Source organism: Esox lucius, chromosome 24 (assembly GCF_011004845.1).
Source record: "Esox lucius isolate fEsoLuc1 chromosome 24, fEsoLuc1.pri, whole genome shotgun sequence".
Classification (NCBI taxonomy): domain Eukaryota; kingdom Metazoa; phylum Chordata; class Actinopteri; order Esociformes; family Esocidae; genus Esox; species Esox lucius.
Window position 1 is genome coordinate 18,524,751 of NC_047592.1, and position 15,400 is coordinate 18,540,150.

At 40.3% G+C, this 15,400-nt stretch overlaps 1 long non-coding RNA gene across 4 annotated transcripts; it reads right to left on the reverse strand.

Annotated features, from left to right (window-relative positions):
• Nucleotides 1-2,682: 2,682 nt before the first annotated feature.
• On the reverse strand, nucleotides 2,683-6,779 carry LOC105007152. 4 transcript variants are annotated; one of them, XR_004575380.1, is made up of 5 exons: nucleotides 6,723-6,779; nucleotides 5,790-6,632; nucleotides 3,211-3,370; nucleotides 2,878-2,930; nucleotides 2,683-2,771 (listed from the first exon to the last, which is right to left on the reverse strand). It is a non-coding gene; the product is annotated as an uncharacterized LOC105007152 (long non-coding RNA). The 4 variants fall into 4 exon arrangements; XR_004575378.1 differs by lacking the exon at nucleotides 6,723-6,779 and having other exon boundaries at nucleotides 2,893-2,930; nucleotides 5,790-6,716; XR_004575377.1 differs by lacking the exon at nucleotides 6,723-6,779 and having other exon boundaries at nucleotides 5,790-6,716.
• Nucleotides 6,780-15,400: the final 8,621 nt, after the last annotated feature.

Below are 15,400 nucleotides of genomic sequence, written 5' to 3' on the forward strand. Positions count from 1 at the left end.
GCACATTGGAACATCCCCTTGGAATTGTGATTTGTATATTAAGGAATTGTTTTAAGATGGTGTGGTGCAAACACCTCTCTTCCATCAGTGTCGGGCCGATACCCCAGGAAGAACCGCTGGGCCCAGGTCTGGAGAATGGTCCTTGAATGCAGTCCAGTTGCTATTCCTAAATGGCTTAAAGGGTCCCTAGGAAGACTAAATGGTCTCTAGGAAAGCAGCTCTGGGCAGCTGAGAGTGTCAATGTAATTTTGGATATTATGTGTTGTATGGATGCTCAATTTGTTGCAAAAAGGATAATTTACCAATTATTGCACTGAATTAAATGGCACAGCGTGACGAACATCATGTCTTGTCTTTTGTTTTCCAGAAATCAAAGGATGACATTTTAAAGGTTATTATGGGCTGCTTCATTCTACATGATGACATTCTGATTAGATCACAGCTTTTTATTTTCCCACAGACAAAAAGAGAGTCATGCATAGAAATCATTAATGTCTGAGTGTTACATCCTCACATCAGTGTTTATTTTCAGACCAACCTCTCTTTTTGTTTTGCACCATGACCACAGACTGGTTGGTTCCACATTATTAAAGGAACGGATGATGTAACAAGATAGAAACCTGAGACGTCGACAAAAAACAATTTTAGAAGAATGCATAGTGATTATGAGAAACGTTAGAATGGTCATCATCCATCATTATTCTACCTAGCAAATGGATAGGTACATTTTCATGTGCAATGAACAAACAAACTTTTCAGGATGGATTTGACCTAGGATACATCTTGTTCTTTAGAATAATCGGAGGATACTCTAGGCTAATCAATACAACATAAATCAGGTAAGATCACATAGCTATAACTGCAGTCCATTCCAAAGAAACAGCCATGTGTTTCACACACGATTTTAATCTAATATTTTCTATCGGCAGCTGAGCAACACAAATCATTCTACAATTCATGATGTTCCACAAAATAATACTAATGAAATACCAGTAGATTTGCTTCCAGACAAAACTGAACTTTCAAAAGAATACAAAATAGAAATAGATGAACTCTGCAGATTACAGATATCCCAACTCTCCTGCTTGTTATATGCGGCTCCCTGATGCTCGCAAATTATGTTATATCTCCCCGATATTTTTTTTTAGCTTGTGATGGTTAAGGGCAAAATCACAAATTGCTTACTGTGTGTTTGGCAAAGTACGTACTTTTTAGATGATTTGGTTAGTATGCCAGTTTTTGTGACCAATTGGCTAAGTACTGTTCTACCTCGTCACAAGTTGTAGGGGGTGTATGGTGCCGGTGAAGCCACCGCCCTGAAATTAGTTTCTGCAGGTTTTAAAATATAATTAGCACTCCCAGTAATAAGTACAGTAGTATCATACTGTTTAAAATAATTTTAAGTTGAAACAAGCTATTTCCAGATGGCACAGGTAAAGCAACACCCAGAGCAAGCCTGCAGCCAAATACAAACAACTGTATTTGTAGATGTTGTCCAAGAGTAGTAGAATCTCTCTTTAAAAAGTCCCCAGAATTTAGCGTCTGGGGATCTCCATACACTTTAAGGAAGTGGAGTTTTATGGTTGGATTCAGCATACTTGTCGTTTTGTTTTCAGAGTTAAACGTTTTTTAAACTTGCTAAAATTTGTCACAACATCCCTTTAAGCACAACATATATACAAATATTTTATTTTTAAGTCATAGAGATGAAAAAATAGCTTTTCAATGAAAGTCTCCCCTTTTCAATCAGATGCACACCGGTTTTTATGATAACCAATAGTTGATTAATGCATTCACAAATGTAACACCTTTGGACAACGACAAACATAATGATCTGAAGTAAGATAAAAGGTGAAATATATTGGGTAGATGATCTTAAAACTGATTGTAAATATATAGGATCATTTTATAATGCAAAAAAGGGCTTATTCATTTGTTTATGTCAAAATATTCCTACTGTATCATCATATATGTGGATATTTTAGTATAAGTTATAAGTTCTGTGTACTGGATTATATGGGATGAGGAGATATTATTGTTCATTTTGCCAAGTTAGTTAGTATGAGGAGACACACTAAATGACTCAAACAATTGGCATCTTGCCAAATTAATGAAAGCAGTCCTAGAAAACTGTCAATGAAGGTGAGGCTTTTATTTTATAAAGATAACAATCTAAACTCAGAATGATGTACTGTAAGTGAAAGCATATAGACACAAAAACCTGAAAACAATAACTTAATTACATAATTCAACAGAATGAAAATCCCATTGAATGACATCAAACTCAGTAAATCCTATAATATTTAGAATCTCAAAATCACAATACTACTTGTTCAGCTCACAGTGATTTAACCCAGTAAGAATCACAAGGATGATTCAGTCTGTTTGATTACATCATCACATTGTAACTTTTCTTCAGGAGATTTGACTGTTGAACACAAACCTACAGGAACATAATGGAAGGAGATACGAATTAGAATTAGCCTGACTCCTGGTACCACAATAGTGGGACCAGCTTCTATTAGAAGTTAGGAAGGCAGAGTCATTGCACATGTTCTCAAAGTGTCTAAAACCCTATAATTTTAAGGAAAATCTAAAATTAATATACTAAATGTAGGTCAGTTGTCTGCAGACATGAATAAAAACGTGATGAAAGTCTTCACCTCCAGCCCTGCAATATTTCACCATCAGTATGATGGACACCAGTAGAAATGGAAACACCACCAGTAGACCACACAGCAGTCTGGACAGAAAGATGGAGACCAGAGAACCTGGAGGGAGTATTAAAACAAAAATGTTACCATAATGACAAAATCATATCTCCGCTCACCTGGCACAGTAACTGACATGAAATAGTATAACATAATTATACAATACCAGTTTTTCGCAAACCTCTCTTTGAGGACCTCCAGCCACATAATCACTGTAATCTAGTTAGAAGAATAGTGGGTTTAAATATTGATGGTCTTGGTAATTAGGTGACCATTTGAATCAGAGTTCATAGTTCTGCAATTCATCATATGTAAGTAGACTGACTGGGGGTACAGGAGAGGGTTGGGAGACAGTACATTTGTAAGATATTGTTCAGATACAAATAGGAATTCACTGTTACTATAGAGCTCCAGATTATCTTTTTTGCCCATTGCATCAAACAACATAAGCATAAGTGAACTGAAGTCAATCAAAATGATTATGACGATATCTAGGTACCTGTGATTGTACTACGTATTACTGCTGTAGATTTCTCACTATGTAGGATGCGCTGCATGTTAAATTGAGAGCTCCCTCTGCTGGTCAGGGTTGGAAGTGTATATGCTGGTTGCCCCTGTATGTTTCATTCCCTTTCTTCCAGGTATGGGTGAGATTGGAGCTGCCAAATGCGTTGCACATCATCTTAACTGAACAGTAGTGGTTGGCAAATAACTTGACCTCATGATGGATCAACACATTGGATACAGGCTCTGACACAAAGATAAAGACAGGGAGAGCATTATATGGCATTTAACTCATGCTTTCTTAAGCAAATGCTAAATTCTTCATTGAGAGTAAAAAGATGATTTATCATGTCAGTGATTCTTTCCACTGGTGAGAGTGTTGACGAGGACAAGGCTGGAGATGCTGATTGAGTTCGAATAACAAGCTGGAAGCTTTAAAAGGAGGGTTAGGGTTAGTTATCATTGTTCTTCCTCTGTTAACCATGGTTACCTGCGAGGAAACACGTGCCATCATCATTGCTTTGCACAAAAAGGGCTTCACAGGCAAGCACATAAATTAACCATTTATCGAATCATCAAGAACTTTGAGAGAGGTTCAATTGTGGTTAAGAAGGCATCAGGGCACCCAAGAAGGTCCAGCAAGCGCCAGGACCGTCTCCTAACGTTGATTCAGCTGCGATATCGGGTCACCACCAGTGCAGAGCTTGCTCAGGAATGGCAGCAGGCAGGTGTGATTGCATCTGCACACACAGTGAGGTGACGACTTTTGGAGGATGGCCTGCTGTCAAGAAGGGCAGCAAAGAAGCCACTTCTCTCCAGGAAAAACACAAGGGACAGACAGATATTCTTCAAAAGCTAAAGGGATTGTACTGCTGAAGACTGGGTTAAAGTAATTTTCTCTGATGGAACCCCTTTCTGATTGTTTGGGGCATATGGAGAAAAGCTTGTCTGGAGAAGACAAGGTGATCGCTACCATCAGTCCTGTGTCATGCCAACAATAAAGCTTCCTGAGACACTTTCATGTGTGGGGTTTCTTCTCAGCCAAGGGAGTGGGCTCTCTCACAATTTTGCTTAACAACACAGCCATGAATAAAGAATGGTACAAACACATCCTCCGAGAGCAACTTCTCCCAACCATCCAAGAACAGTTGGGTGATGAACAATGCCTTTTCCAGCATGATTGGGCACCTTGCCATGTGGAAAAAGTGCTAACTAAGTGGCTCAGGAAACAAAACGTTGTGATTTTGGGTCCATGGCCAAGAACCTCCCAGACCTTAATCCCATTGAGAACTTGTGGTCTCAAGAGGCGGATGGACAAACAAAAACCCACAACTTCTGACAAACTCCAAACATTGATTATGCAAGAATGGCCTGCTATCATTCAGGATGTAGCCCAGCAGTTAATTGATAGCATGCCAGGGCGGATTGCAGCATTCTTGAAAAAGGATCAACACTGCAAATAATTTGCATAAATGTAATTGTCAATAAAAGCCTTTGACACATATGAAATGCTTGTAATACCATAGTAACATCTGACAAAAATATTTAAAGACACTGAAGCAGCAGACTTTGTGATTTTTTTTTTTGTGTCATTCTCAAAACTTTTGGCCAAGACTGTACAGTTCTCATCTGCGTTGTGATAGATGTAGAATACATCTAGTTGGAATCCAACAAGGGAAGCAAAATGCAGTTGAAAATGTTGATTTGGCTCTTGGGAGGTTCTTGTTTTAAAAAAATAAAATGGCCATAAACAAAGAACTTTCTTCTGAAACTCAGTCTATTCTTGTTCTGAGAAATGAGGGCTATTCCTTGTGGGAAATTGCAAAGACACTGAAGATCTTGTACAATGCTGTGTACTACTGCCTTCACAGAACAGGGCAAACTGGCACTAACCAGAATAGAAAGCAGAGTGGGAGGCCCCAGTGCACAACAGCAAGAGGACAAATGCATTAGTGTCAAGTTTGAGAAAAAGACGGCTCATAGGTCCTCAACTGGCAGCTTCATTAAATAGCCTAGTACCTGCAAAATAACAGTTTCAACATCAACAGTGATGAGGTGACTCCGGGATGGTGGCCTTCTAGGTAGAGTTGCAAAGAAAAAGCCATATCTCAGACCAGTAAAAAAACAATTAAGATGGGCAAAGAAACAGACACTAGACAGTAAGATTGGAAAAACGTGTTAAGGACAGAAATCTAAGTTTGAGGTGTTTGGATCACAAAGAAAAACATTCATGAGCCACTTTCTTCCTTCAACAGGATAACCTAAAGCACAGTTCCAAACTATGTAAGAACTATTTAGGGAAGAAGCAGTCAGCGGTTATACAATGAAATGCAATATAGAAATACTGTTGAAGACGGGTGTTACGGAATGGTTTCTTGTGTTTTGACAGACTTGCGTATGTGTCATAACCAGTCATAAAAAAAACGCAATGTCAAAATATATGTGTTGTGACCATGATATGACATGTTACTAAACATTCCAAATCTAACATTGGTTATGACTTTGGCTGCCAGGGTATTAGTTCTTTATAAATCTATTATATTAAGTAAGCAGTGTATAATTGACTGTACATACCTCAATGTTTGGGGTCGGATTATGGCTTGTCTACATTGTAATGTAAAATATGTCCACTTGTCAGAACAATTTAATTACTATTAAGAAAAATTCAGTGGCCTTTGGTTTGACCAATCCCATAGTAAAGGACAGTGTGAGAGGATATTTGCCATTTTGCACACAAGGTCCAACCAAGATTTGCTTTTTCCATTTAAACCAAATTCCTGTTATTTGACAATGTGTCTAACCCCGTTAGAGGGGACACAAACAACATTTTTACTGGACAGGGTGCTGCAGCAGAGAGAGGAGGTGGCGATGGCAGGGGCTCGTCGTCTCACCCTCCAGGTGAGGGACTGGTGATTCAGGGAGGGGGACAGGCACTAGGGGCTCAGGGCAGGGGAAAGGTGCAGTGAGCGCCAGGTTGGGGACCAGCGCAGGCGCCCTGATGCATGGAGCCGGCACCGGTGGAACCCGATTCCCGAGCGTAGGAAGCGGAAGTCCACTTCCTCCACCCAAGGCTGCAGGGGCTCTCTCCAGAGCCCCCAGTTGTGTGGTGGGAGGATTATCTCGTCTGCCTCATCCGACATCTCAAGGTACTCCTGCTCCCAAGGCTGCAGGGGCTCTGTCCTGAGCTCCCATGAATGTCAGCAGGGCCTTCACCTCCCATCCCCCCGAAGGTCCCCCCAAATAAATTGTATACGGAGTCTTCTGGTGCCTGTATTCTGGTGCCTGCTGGCGTCGGTGCTGCTCGGGTTCACTGACTAAAAACGACGATGGAGGTAATCCTCATCGGTGACAACCTCCTTACTGTTGAGGAGCTCCCCCATGGTTCAGCTCTGCTTGTTCCTGGTTCAGTCCGTCATTCTGTCACAGTTGAGAGGCAGGACATGAGGAGCAGAGCTATAGAATATCATGAGGAGCAGAGCTGTAGAATATCATTATATTATCACGCACCGAAATAACAAACGCTGAGGATAACCGCAAACTGAAGTACGTGAAGCACAAACAATGATCCAACAAACCGAAAGGTCTAAAAGGGCAACTTAAATAGGGTCCCCAATTAGAGACAACAAAGTGCAGCTGCCTCTAATTGGGGAAAACAGAAAATGGTAGTGCAGAGATGCGTAGAGGTACCTCTATGATCAGGCCCTGACTGTGACCCCCAGGCTCATAGAGATGCCTAGAGGCCCCTAGCCATAAGATTTAAATATTATAATAATCTCTCCCAATTGATAACAATAGTCAAAACAAACACCTCAGAGAATTCACATATTTTGACCTCCAGCTTAGAGTAAACACCTCAGAGAATTCATTCATTTTTACACCACCAAATTTTTTCTGTCTCCCTTAGATTAGACACCTGCTATTAGTTTTTATTTTGTGAAGCGTGTTTTTGTGTGAATCTTGTGTTTCTTCACAAGACGATGAGTAGCAAAAGCTGGTGACTCGTTAGTTACAGGGAAGGAAGATGTGCGTGGTTTGTGTCTGAGCCAGAGCAGACCTTATCTGTTAACCCACATCCCCCATCACTCATTAGCTGATGTAAGCTGTTTGGCAGCCGCGGGCTGCACCAACTTCCCACTGATAAACAAAACAGCCCTGAGCATCTATGCAGCTAATATTATTAGTTTTATCTTAATGTCATTGCAAATACGAGTCAGCAGTGGATGGAAAGGCTATTCCTTTAGCAAGATTTACGTTTTTCTATCTTAAAGCAGTTAATTAAATGCTGTATAATGTAAGGCCTCCAGATAGTGTTTTATTGTCTAAAGGTAACATATTAATTTAGAATGCAGACCGATGTCTGTAATATTATCAATATTTCAAGTATGTTTATGGTCACATTATTTTTTCTATAGGCATTTTGTATTTGTATCCCTAGCTAAATGCATTCATATTCTATAGCCAGACTTTGGGTTTGTACTGCCAATGGTGAGATTGTATGTGTGTATGTGTGAATTTTTTATGTTTCTTTGTAATGTATATGATTGTACTATTAGAAAGACAGAACATAAAAGATAACTATGTCCTTAATAAGCATTTCCTAAGCCAGCACAATCATTCTGTAACATTATTTATCTTGTTTTAGAGGTTATATAATCTGCCTTCCTTTTCCCACGCCTGGGACCTGGGACAGATTCTTGGGCATCTCATAAGTTGCTAGATGGTATGTGGGCGCCTTAGTGCACATGGCATGGCTGTCTTGTACATCTGTGAAGGAACCTGTGACGGCTGCTCCGTGTGGTGCTCCACACCCTCTCCGGCGCTCCACCACGGTGGTGTACTAACTGCCTGCTGGAGATGATGGCAGCAACGCACCCAACACACACACCTGCACCTCATCAGTTACTATGTGGTTATTTAAGTTCCTTATTTGTCATACACACCCGGGGGCGTTTCTAAGCATAGGCAGACTGGGAAGTCGCCTAGAACGCCAACTGCAGGAGGGCACCGATTGGGTGCCCCCACCCCCCCATAAAAAAAGATGTCAATCAATCTAAATGTAGTTTCAATTATTATAGACACATTAAGACAGGACTAATTTCTTTGAGATGATAGGAGAGACATGCAAGTTCCCCTTCGTATTCAACGGGGACACGTATGACTCGTGCACCAGTGATGGACGCGGCGAAAGGAATGAAAACAAAATATCACAATAGCAACTATCATTCACAATTATGATGAAATGCATTAACATGTAAAACTGTTCATGGGATATCTAACAAACACAGCTATAAAATTCATGAATTGCGCTGATAAATGATTTTCAGACACATCCAATCCATAACACAACAGTTCAGAGATTCTGTGGGAACATCGTGTTGCTGGAGATCTCATCTCTCTCCTGCAGGGTGTGGATTCAGTTGTCACCGGTGACTTAGACAGCATTGTAAAGTGTGACAATATCATTACTCAAAAGCATGGCTTCGCACGTTACACCTTCATTTGGCTTTAATGCTCTTTTTGAGTTCCACTAGAATATGTTTTTTGGAGAGTATGGCCATATTATGCTGTGTACTTGCAGTTTTGAACAGCTGTTTCTGTAAGAATGTCAGCAAGTTCCTGTATCGTCTCTCAAAGTAGTTCTAGGTTTTGTTGCAGGAGTCCTCTCTGTACTTACCTCATTTTTTTAAGGTTGCAGACATGAATGATAGATCAGCCCACTGGTTAAACATCCTGCACAATATATTTAGGGTTTCAGAAGTTCATTGGTGAAACCATATTGTATTTGTTAGCGTCTCATGGTGGCGTTGTGACATGCCTCCAAAGTGGCCAACTTTGGAAGCTCATCGCACCCACCCTGTTTGACCTAGAGTCTTGAAAAATTGTACATAGGTCAAACTCCTCACAATGAAAATCTCTAACCTTGCACAGCTCCCTGATACCGTGTGCTAACATTTATCTGTGTAACGCTACACAGATATCACTCTGGTCATGATCAGTAGGCTTAATTCTGGAGCCAACTAGTGATTGACCAGGCCAATCAGCGCACTTTCATGAATTATGAGCGTGGTCTGGGAGATTGCCATAATCAGAAATAAATAAAAACGCAAGCATTCTTTTTGAAATAAAAACGCAAGCATTCCAAGATGTTCATTGACACGTTACAACTTCACACATACTTTTTCAGCCAACAAAACAAATAGACCTTTCAGTATAAACATGTAATACTGACTAGCTTGCTGTTAAAAACTGACAGTTCTATTTTGCTACATGCTGAAATAAACATTTGAAATGTTATCAAATACATGCACCTTTTCTTTAACATTTCAAAAACATCAACATCTATACTCTTACATTGTTTATCAACAGCTGTCCCAATTACGAGAAACTGTTAATAGATTTTCAGACTTTTGGTGATATACCTTTAGTACAGATGCTTAGTGTCCGAATTTTTGCTACTTTTGATCAAATTAATATACATGGGGGCACAATTGGACCGGGAAAACCGTCCATGCTGCATTGCAAAATTGGTACAATAAACAACCCCATTTCCCAAAACGTTAGGACGCTGCATAAAATGCAAAAAAAACATCATGTAATGTTTGTATGTCCCTGTATTTAATTGAAAATACTGCAAAGACAGCCTATCAAATGTTGAAACTGAGAAATGTCATAGTTTTTGGAAAAATGTAATCCCATTTTTAATTTGATGCCAGAAACCCATTTAAAAAAGTTGGGACAGGGGCCTGTTTACCACAGTGCTGCATCACCTATTCTTTTAACATTCCCATTCTTGCTTGATATTGTCACAATGTTGGGTAGGCAGGACACGAGGTGCAGGGGCGGTTCTGGATCTTGTTAATATATTCTTCTTTGCATGGTCAAGTTTTAACTTGCATTTGTAGATGCACCAATGTACTGTGTTTACAGACAATGGTTTTCAGAAGTTTTCCTGAACCCAGTAATTTTCACCACAGAATTGTGTCTGGTTTTAATGCAGTGCTGCCCGAGGGCCCGAAGAACACGACCATCCAATATTGGTTGTCCCTTGTGTAGAGAGATTTCTCCTGATTCTCTGAGTCTTTTGATGATATTATGTACCTTATATTATGAAATCATCAAACTTTTAAGTTTGTATTTTGGAATACAAAGGGAGAAATAGCAATGATGCTCATTCTGCGGTCTCACTCCCTGACGTGCTTAACAGATTATATACACGGTTTGAGGCATCCAACGCAATTCCTTTGGTGAGGCTGGCTGAGGACCAAGACAACTGCAGTCTGTCCCTAACCACAACTAACCTGAGGATAGAACCCTGAGAAGTCACTAGGGCCAGATGGCATTCCAGGCCATGTCCTCAGGGGGTGAGCAGATCAAATAGCGGAGGTCATCGCCTCCCTATTCAACCTCACCCTGTCTCGGTCTGCACCCCACTCCTGTACCGAAGAAACATTCCATCACTTGCCTGAATGACTACCACCCTGTACCACTGACCTCCATCATCATGAAGTGCTTCAAGCAGCTGGTCAGAACTCACATCTGCTCCACCCTTCCTGACACCTTGGACCCCTTCCAATTTACACACCGCCCCAATAGATCTACGGACGATGCTATTGCCCCTATCACACCACCCTCTCCCAGCTGGAAAAAGGCAACACGTGAGGATGCTGTTTGTGGACTCTGCATTCAACACTTTCAACACCATTGTGCCCGCTTAGCTTGTTTTCTAAGCTCAGGACCCTGGGACTTAACAACTCCCTTTGAAATTGGATCCTGGACTTCCTGACAGGCAGACCCCAGGTGGTGAGAAAGGGCAACCTCATCTCTTCTGCACTGACCCTGAGCATCAGAGCCCCTCAGGGCTGGGTACTCAGTCCCCTCCAGTACTCCCTGTTCACGCATGACTGCGTGGCCACACACAGCTCCAACACCATCCTTAATTTCATGGACGACACAACCATCCTGTGTCTCATCTCCAACAAAGATGAGACCACGTAAAGGGACGAGGCAAAGAACCTGGATACATGGTGCCAAGACAACAACCTCTCAACGTCCTCATAGACAGTGGAGAGAGTCTCCGAATTCAGGTTTCTCTGTGTGTTCATCAAAGATGACCTCACTTGGTCCTGACAAGCGAACTCGGCAGTGATGACAGCCCCAAAATGACAATACTTTCTGAGAATACTCAAAAAGTTTGGCATGTCTCTCGCCAACTTCTTCAGGTGCACCATTGAGGGCATCTTCATCACTGCGTCCTGGATTACTGCCTGGTACGGCAGCTGTTCTGCTGCGGACCGCAAGTCCCTCCAGAGGGTGGTAGTGTTTGCCGAGCATGTCATCGGTTGTCATCTCCCCTCCGTGCAAGGCATCTGCCATACAGGATGCCTGAGGAAAGCACGGAAGATAATCAAAGATCACAGCCACCCATACTGCTGCTATCTGGTAGATACTACCGGAGCATCGGGACATGCACTTCCAAACTCAATACCAGCTTTTTCCCTGAGGCCATAAAGGCTCCTCAAACAGAATCTTTGATCTATGACCGTACTGATTACACATGCACATTTGCAGTTTTTTGTTGCTCCTGAAATGTATTGCAGGCATCAAATTCAAAGTGATCAAATATTTTTCAAAAAACAAAAATCTCAGTTTTCTAATTTGATATGTTGTCTTTGTATTATTTTCTATTAGATTTAATTGGGTTTAAATGATTTGTACAGCATTGCATTTTGTAATTTACATATTATGCAACTTTGGAAACAGCGTTGTATTATTTTAATGCAGAAACCTGCGTAACGCTGCTTGCAGTTTTAATTTTGCATTTGACCTATGTGTATAGCTTTGGCACACAAACAAGATGTAGGTATCACAAAAATAAACAATTGACCCTTTTAAAGTCAAGTGTAGTACAGTTTCAATACAAACATTATATGCAAATTTGTATAAGTAAAGGTAAGCTATAAAAATACACAAACACACAACGGAGAATTGATTATTGATCATGTAGATTGAGCAAAGAAAGAGGTAGAAAAACTATTTACACACTACATATGATTTAAATGTATTTTATGACATCATCTATTCCAGAATAACAGAGTGGGTTTGAGGGGAAATCCTGGTCATCCTCAGTAACCTGGTTATCCTCAGTAACCTGGTTCCCAGCATTCAACCCAAATCCCTCGCTGACCAAATGGACACCACAAGATATACAGATGTGATATAATTATATCCTCCTTTTGTTATATAACTAAATGGAAATGTTTAATAGTTTGTTAAGATCTGTGGATAAATGTCTACTCCAAAATGTCAAAAACATAATTTTCCGTAAAGACAATGTAATAAAAATCTACATGATATATCCATGGATTACAAACCACTGAATAATTTAATATAATGAATAAAGTTTCATCCCCCTCTTTTTTCTAGCTCGTTGGGAATTCTTCAATGGATCATCTTACTACTTCTGTAAAGAACAGAGTGGGAACAGAGTGAATAAGCCTGCATGGGTGAAGGAGGACACCTGGTCATCATAGAGAGTCAGCAGGAGCAGGTATGGTGTAATGAACAGTAAGATAATGTACCATTAGGTATGGAGTAATGAACAGTAAGATAAATGACCATCAGGTATGGAGTAATGAACAGTAAGATAATGTACCATCAGGTATGGAGTAATGAACAGTAAGATAAATGACCATCAGGTATGGAGTAATGAACATTAAGATAATGTACCATCAGGTATGAGATAATGAACAGTAAGACAGCGTATATCCTACTGATGAATATGTACATCCTACGTTAGAAATATGTTTGAGTAAAATATCCAGCTATAGATCCTCCTCTCAGCAAAATCTCTGTCTCTCCTCCACAGGACTTCATTAGAAAGAAAGTGGGAAACACTGACAGTAAATACTGGATTGGAATGATAGACATTAATGAGGAGTTTGGGTCTGGATGGACAATAAATCCTTAATGACAGCATCAAGTATGGACTTGTTTAATTAAGGTTTATTGATATTGTATATACAGTTGATATGAAAGGTCTACACACCCCTATTAAAATGCTAGGTTCTTGTGATGTAAAAGAATGAGACAAAGATAAATCATGTCAGAACTCAATTTTTAATTTGACCTATAATGTGAACAATTCAATCGAAAAACAAACTGAAATCTTGGAGGGGGAATAATGAAAAATAAAACCTTACATTAACCTGGTTGCACAAGTGTGCACACCCTCTTATAACTGCGGATGTGGCTGTGTTCAGAATTAACCAATCACATTCAGACTCATGTTAAATAGAAGTCATTACACAACTGCCATCATTTAAAGTGTCTTTGATTAATCACAAATAAAGTTCAGCTGTTCTAGTAGGATTTTCCTGAAATGTTCTTTGGTGCATCTGAGAGAAAAAGCCATGGTCCTCAGAGAGCATCCAAAGCATCAGAGGGATCTCATTGTTGAAAGATATCAGTCAGGAGAAGGGTACAAAATAATTTCCAAAGCATTAGATATACCATGGAACACAGTGAACACAGTCATCATCAAGGGGAGAAAAGATGGCACAACAGAGACATTAACAAGAACTGGACGTCCCTCCAAAATTGATGAAAAGATTAGAAGAAAACTGGTCAGGGAGGCTTCCAAGAGGGCTACAGCGACATTAAAGGAACTGCAGGAATTTCTGGCAAGTACTAGCTGTGTGCTACATGTGACAACAATCTCCTGTATTGTTCATATGAAAGGTCTATGGGGTAGGGTCGCAAGATGGAATACTTTTCTTACAAGGAAAAACATCCAAGCCCGGCTGAAGTTTGCAAAAACAAACATCAAGTCTTCCAACAGCACGTGGGAAAATTTGTTATGGTCTGATCGAAACAAGGTTGCATTTTTGGCAAAAACAACACTGCACATCACCCGAAGAACACCATACCCACAGTGAAGCATTGGGGTGGCAGCATCATGCTTTGGGACTGTTTTTCTTCAGCTGGAACCGGGGCCTTGGTCAGGGTGGAGGAAATTATGAACAGTTCCAAATACCAGGCAATTTTGGCACAAAACCTTCAAGGGTCCGTTAGAAAGCTGAAGATGAAGTTCACATTTCAGCACGACAACGACCCAAAGCACACATCCAAATCCACAGCATGGCTTGACCAGAGGAAGATTAACATTTTGGAATGGCCCAGCCAGAGCCCAGACCTGAATCCAATTGAACATCTGTGGAATGATCTGAAGAGGGCTGTGCACAGATGTCCTCGCAATCTGACAGATTTGGAGCACATTTTTAAATGTATTTATTTTTCAATTGAATTGTTCATGTTATATGTCACATTAAATGTGGAAAAAGTCCTGACGTGATTTATCTTTGTCTCATTATTTTATGTCACAAGAACCTGGCATTTTAACAGGGGTGTGTAGACTTTTTATATCCACTGTACACACACACACACACACACACACACACACACACAGACAAATACAGTATCGTGCTTTTTGGACTCATGCAGTATGCAGGATTTTACAGTAATTAACCTACAGACATGCAGGAAAATTAAAGGAACAAAATTAAAGAAATAAAACGACATAAAGTGTCTCAGCAAGGTGCTGGGCCACAAGCCACCAAAAAAATCTTCAATGTATACTGGCATTGATTATGTGAGTCTCTGTAACTCTATTTGAGGGATGGAACACAACTCTTCCAAAAGATATTCCCTCATTTTGTGTTTTGATTATGGTGATGGAGAGCTCTGTCTAACATGTCAGTCCAAAATCTCCTATAGGTGTTCAGTTGGATGGACATTTGATGACTGTGAAGGCCATAGCATGTGATTCACATTATATTCGTACTCATTCAACTTTTCAGTGTCCCCTCGTGCCCTGTGGATGGGGGCATTATCATCCTGGAGGAGACCACTCCCATCAGGACAGAATTTTTTTACCAAAGGATAAATGTGATCACTCAGAATAACTTTGAAGTGATTTGCAGTGACCCTTCTCTCTAAGGGGACAATTTGATCCAAGCCATGACAGGAAAATGCCCCCCATGGCATAACAGAGTAGGCATCAAGTATTCATGTTTGTCCTTTAATTTGTCACACGTCTGGAAAATACTAGTGTTGTTGAATTTAGGTTATCAATTAACTGACAAACAATTAATCTGTTTGTTGTTTAGCTATTCAAAATACCTGGTCTA